The sequence below is a fragment of the Thalassophryne amazonica genome, chromosome 5, assembly GCF_902500255.1.
Source record: "Thalassophryne amazonica chromosome 5, fThaAma1.1, whole genome shotgun sequence".
NCBI classification, from domain to species: domain Eukaryota; kingdom Metazoa; phylum Chordata; class Actinopteri; order Batrachoidiformes; family Batrachoididae; genus Thalassophryne; species Thalassophryne amazonica.
In genome coordinates this window covers 69407148-69413147 of record NC_047107.1, presented here as the reverse complement: position 1 = coordinate 69413147, position 6000 = coordinate 69407148, and positions in this window count along the sequence as shown.

The following is a 6000-nucleotide window of genomic DNA, read 5'->3' as shown; positions in this document are numbered from 1 at the left end:
CACTAACCACACGTTTGAGGACAAGGAAGTTAAAATCTTAGCCAGAGAGAAGAAATGGTTTGAGAGAGGTGTCAAGGAAGCATTCTTTGTAAAACAGTTGAAACCCAGCCTTAACCGTGAAGCGGGTCTCAGACATGCTTTGGCCCCTGTTTACAATGTGGTACTCAGGTCAAAGCAGTTTCAGTCTTTTGTTCATGGTAATGAGTCATTCACGTCATCAGGAGAGAGTCATCAAGGGAGCCATCAGGGGAGGCTTCCGTCCTGTCATTAGGAGAGTGCTAACTAGAGCACAATAGGTGCTAATTAGAGCTATTGTTTAGTCACTAGCCTATAGCAGTCAGCCTCTCGGTAGGTGGGGTCTGATTAGGTTAAAAAACTCCAGCTTTTGTTGGCTTCTGGTTTATTCTTCTCTACAAGAGTCAAGACAGAAGTCAGACTACCAGAGCAAGAATTTTAGCTGAGGAAGCTTCTGTGATTTGAAGCGAAACGTCCTCACGTCAAGCAACCCAGTCCAGTCGAAGATTCAATCAATCAATCAATCAATCAATTCAATCAATTTTATTTATATAGCGCCAAATCACAACAAACAGTTGCCCCAAGGCGCTTTATATTGTAAGGCAAGGCCATACAATAATTACGTAAAAACCCCAACGGTCAAAACGACCCCCTGTGAGCAAGCACTTGGCGACAGTGGGAAGGAAAAACTCCCTTTTAACAGGAAGAAACCTCCAGCAGAACCAGGCTCAGGGAGGGGCAGTCTTCTGCTGGGACTGGTTGGGGCTGAGGGAGAGAACCAGGAAAAAGACATGCTGTGGAGGGGAGCAGAGATCAATCACTAATGATTAAATGCAGAGTGGTGCATACAGAGCAAAAAGAGAAAGAAACACTCAGTGCATCATGGGAACCCCCCAGCAGTCTAAGTCTATAGCAGCATAACTAAGGGATGGTTCAGGGTCACCTGATCCAGCCCTAACTATAAGCTTTAGCAAAAAGGAAAGTTTTAAGCCTAATCTTAAAAGTAGAGAGGGTGTCTGTCTCCCTGATCTGAATTGGGAGCTGGTTCCACAGGAGAGGAGCCTGAAAGCTGAAGGCTCTGCCTCCCATTCTACTCTTACAAACCCTAGGAACTACAAGTAAGCCTGCAGTCTGAGAGCGAAGCGCTCTATTGGGGTGATATGGTACTATGAGGTCCCTAAGATAAGATGGGACCTGATTATTCAAAACCTTATAAGTAAGAAGAAGAATTTTAAATTCTATTCTAGAATTAACAGGAAGCCAATGAAGAGAGGCCAATATGGGTGAGATATGCTCTCTCCTTCTAGTCCCCGTTAGTACTCTAGCTGCAGCATTTTGAATTAACTGAAGGCTTTTCAGGGAACTTTTAGGACAACCTGATAATAATGAATTACAATAGTCCAGCCTAGAGGAAATAAATGCATGAATTAGTTTTTCAGCATCACTCTGAGACAAGACCTTTCTAATTTTAGAGATATTGTGTAAATGCAAAAAGCAGTCCTACATATTTGGTTAATATGCGCTTTGAATGACATATCCTGATCAAAAATGACTCCAAGATTTCTCACAGTATTACTAGAGGTCAGGGTAATGCCATCCAGAGTAAGGATCTGGTTAGACACCATGTTTCTAAGATTTGTGGGGCCAAGTACAATAACTTCAGTTTTATCTGAGTTTAAAAGCAGGAAATTAGAGGTCATCCATGTCTTTATGTCTGTAAGACAATCCTGCAGTTTAGCTAATTGGTGTGTGTCCTCTGGCTTCGTGGATAGATAAAGCTGGGTATCATCTGCGTAACAATGAAAATTTAAGCAATGCCGTCTAATAATACTACCTAAGGGAAGCATGTATAAAGTGGATAAAATTGGTCCTAGCACAGAACATTGTGGAACTCCATAATTAACCTTAGTCTGTGAAGAAGATTCCCCATTTACATGAACAAATTGTAATCTATTAGATAAATATGATTCAAACCACCGCAGCACAGTGCCTTTAATACCTATGGCATGCTCTAATCTCTGTAATAAAATTTTATGGTCAACAGTATCAAAAGCAGCACTGAGGTCTAACAGAACAAGCACAGAGAAGAGTCCACTGTCTGAGGCCATAAGAAGATCATTTGTAACCTTCACTAATGCTGTTTCTGTACTATGATGAATTCTAAAACCTGACTGAAACTCTTCAAATAGACCATTCCTCTGCAGATGATTAGTTAGCTGTTTTACAACTACCCTTTCAAGAATTTTTGAGAGAAAAGGAAGGTTGGAGATTGGCCTATAATTAGCTAATATAGCTGGGTCAAGTGATGGCTTTTTAAGTAATGGTTTAATTACTGCCACCTTAAAAGCCTGTGGTACATAGCCAACTAATAAAGATAGATTGATCATATTTAAGAAGGAAGCATTAAATAATGGTAGGGCTTCCTTGAGCAGCTTGGTAGGAATGGGGTCTAATAGACATGTTGATGGTTACTTCATAACTAATGAAAATAACTCAGACAGAACAACCTGAGAGAAAGAGTCTAACCAAATACCAGCATCACTGAAAGCAGCCAAAGATAACGATACATCTTTGGGATGGTTATGAGTAATTTTTTCTCTAATAGTTAAAATTTTATTAGCAAAGAAAGTCATGAAGTCATTACTAGTTAAAGTTAAAGGAATACTCAGCTCAATAGAGCTCTGACTCTTTGTCAGCCTGGCTACAGTGCTGAAAAGAAACCTGGGGTTGTTCTTATTTTCTTCAATTAGTGATGAGTAGTAAGATGTCCTAGCTTTACGGAGGGCTTTTTTATAGAGCAACAGACTCTTTTTCCAGGCTAAGTGAAGCTCTTCTAAATTAGTGAGACGCCATTTCCTCTCCAACTTACGGGTTATCTGCTTTAAGCTGCGAGTTTGTGAGTTATACCACGGAGTCAGGCACTTCTGATTTAAAGCTCTCTTTTTCAGAGGAGCTACAGCATCCAAAGTTGTCTTCAATGAGGATGTAAAACTATTGACGAGATACTCTATCTCACTTACAGAGTTTAGGTAGCTACTCTGCACTGTGTTGGTATATGACATTAGAGAACATAAAGAAGGAATCATATCCTTAAACCTAGTTACAGCGCTTTCTGAAAGACTTCAAGCTTCTCTACTATGGAGAAACCAAATGACGACAATTGCAAATGAACATTATACTACCAAAATGCACATTTTGATGCCTTTCATAACATCTATAAGAGAATGCATGCATGAGACCCTGAACATTAGCTAAAACAAATATTACAAATATTCCATGTCTGCTGCCTTCAACCTGTGTAGAACTTCATAAACGCAAACTGAATTTCAGACATCTTAATATATTACTGTGGAACAAACAGCACGGACAGTGTAAAGGACAATAAGCAGGAGGTTAAGAGAACAAACTTCATTTTCCACAACAATTACATGAACAGGAAGCGATCATGTTTAACGACAATTCCCACTGTAAATAACGGAGAAATCACTTGAGATTCTCGCATGTTTACATAAAATAAACACAATAACAATGTCTAAAAACCCAGATAATATATTCATGAGAGTTTTACACACAATATAGAAAGAGTTTTACCTTGCAATGTTGATGCTGTTGTCCATCTGCAGTGGTTAAATTGCAGAGCGTCTTAAATGATCTGAGCATCTTATAGCAGTTCTCAATGTTGTTGACATCTCGCTGCACAGCCACTGCTCTGAGATTTTGTGAGATTTGAAACCTCAATAGAGCGAATGGGAAAAAGTCACATTTCTTTTACTTATTTCCTCCATATCTGAAGTGAGACGTTTTTAAACATGATGTTTTTAAAGCCGTAGGAGCAGGAGGGTTTTTTGACATATGCAGCTAGTTTACATAGGAGGTCAAAGGTTGTGTGAGTATAGGGCATGCTAATAAATATGGGACACCCAAGGTAACTTCAATTCATCGTCTTGAGTTTGTGCTGGAATGAGTGTCAGTGCCTGTGGTTTGATGCTTTTGTCCCTGTGACTGGACTTGTGCTTCTCTCCATTTGAATTCTTCAGCCACTGTGAGCCACCAAATCTCAATTGCTCACTTTTCAGTGCACAGAAGTGGCTTTCCTCAACTCCATTGTGCCTGGCCTTCTTCCTGGATTGGTGGCTGAATGGACAGTTTGAAAAGAGGAGGGTGAAAACGATAGGACATGTATCTCTAATTGTAAAGCGGAGGAAAAGATGTGCGTGTGGTAGCGCACGCACCTATGTCCCCGTGCAGAGAGGGAGAAGGGTGTGACGAAGAGGTGCGCTTGGTGTGGCGGTGGGAGGGAGGCTGTAAGTGATATCCTTGTGTCTTCCCTACTTGCCCCACTCTGAGGCCGCTCCACCCAGGCCAGCCCGGCAGAGAGTGGGGGTCCCCTGGGAACTGGACAGCACACGGAGGGAGGGAGGGTGCAGCATGGAGGCCAGGCTTTCAGCCACTATGAAAAGGAGTGGAATCAAATACAAGCAAAATCTCCTTCAATATACTGTATCCCTCACCTGAGTAGGGCAGCGAGCTGAAAGGAGATCTGCAAAGGCAACTGTACAATGGAGCCAGCGAAGACAAGAGAGGACAGCAGAGCGGAAAGGAGATGACAGCCCAGTGAACTTCAGGTGAAAAATAGCCAGGGATAAAGAAAAATGAGGAAAAAAGAGGAATATATCTGCTACCTGCTGCAATGCAGACATACATACATAATAAAGTCTAATAATATGGGCCCTATTTTGCACCTGCTGCAAAACGCCACACTGTACAAGTATCACTGCTAGTTTTCAATTAACTCTTGTCATTTCACACCCAGTGGGGGAGGTGATGGTGTCGTGGTTCAACATTGGGCTTCAGACCAGGGGATCCTCGGTTCTAAACCCAGCCAAACTGGAAAATTACTAAGGGCTCTTGGGCAAGGTCCTTAATCCCTTCGTTGCCCCTTGTGTGTAGTGAGCGCCTTGCATGGCAGAACCCTGACATCGGTGTGTGAGTGTGTCTGGGTGAATGGGTGAATGTGAGGCATCATTGTAAAGAGCTTTGAGCTTCTGATTCAGATGTAAAAGTGTGATATAAATGCAGTCCATTTACCATTTAAAGTACATTTGTGCACCCATGTTGGCTTCATAATGAAGTGTGATCAGGTGCATTAGTTTCGTCAGGAACTGGCTTCCTGTCTCTGTGAGGTCTGATTTTAAGGTTTTAATTACTTACTTACAAAATTATTTATGGACAAGCGCCTCCCTATACTTAGCCAACCTAATTAAACCTTGTGTCATTTATTTGATTTTATCTTATTGCTTTTTATCATATGGTTGTTATGTTTTCTCATGTTTTTATGGCTTTTAATTATTTTAGTAGTATTTTGTTTACAATTTTATGTCTTATATGATGATTTTTATTTATTCTTCTGTACAGCACTTTGGTCCATTGTGCTTGTTTTAAAGTGCTTGTTTAGTTGGTTGGTTGGTACGGACAAGCCCATGTTCTGTGTTCTCGGGATGCAGGATTGATTATTATGTGTCTCTAAGGTTAAAAAGAAGTTAGCAGGCCACAGAGCATTCTCTTTTCATGTGTCTGTTATGTGGAATGATCTGCCTGCAGAGATGAAACACTTAGATTCTCTGGAATCAAGTCCAGAGTAAAGACTCATCTGTTTTCCCCTTCATATGGCTAACATACTTGTGTAATGTCAAACCATTTCTCCTCTCCCTTTAAAGTGTGTTATTAACAGTAGAACAGGTCTCAGCCTCATTATGTTTAATTCTGAGTCTATAAGTTGCTAGGGACCACATTAGTACCCCCTATGTTTCTCTGTTGATTTATTGCTATTGAAACGAATGTCCTAGGTGCTATTAGTTTTGTCTAATTGATTCTGTTCTTTTTCTCTCTGTCTGAGGTATTGCTGCTGAGCCTGAGGAGTATGGGAGTCACATCCTGAGTGAATGGATGGGATGCGACCTGCCCCACATGGATGGCAACTAACCA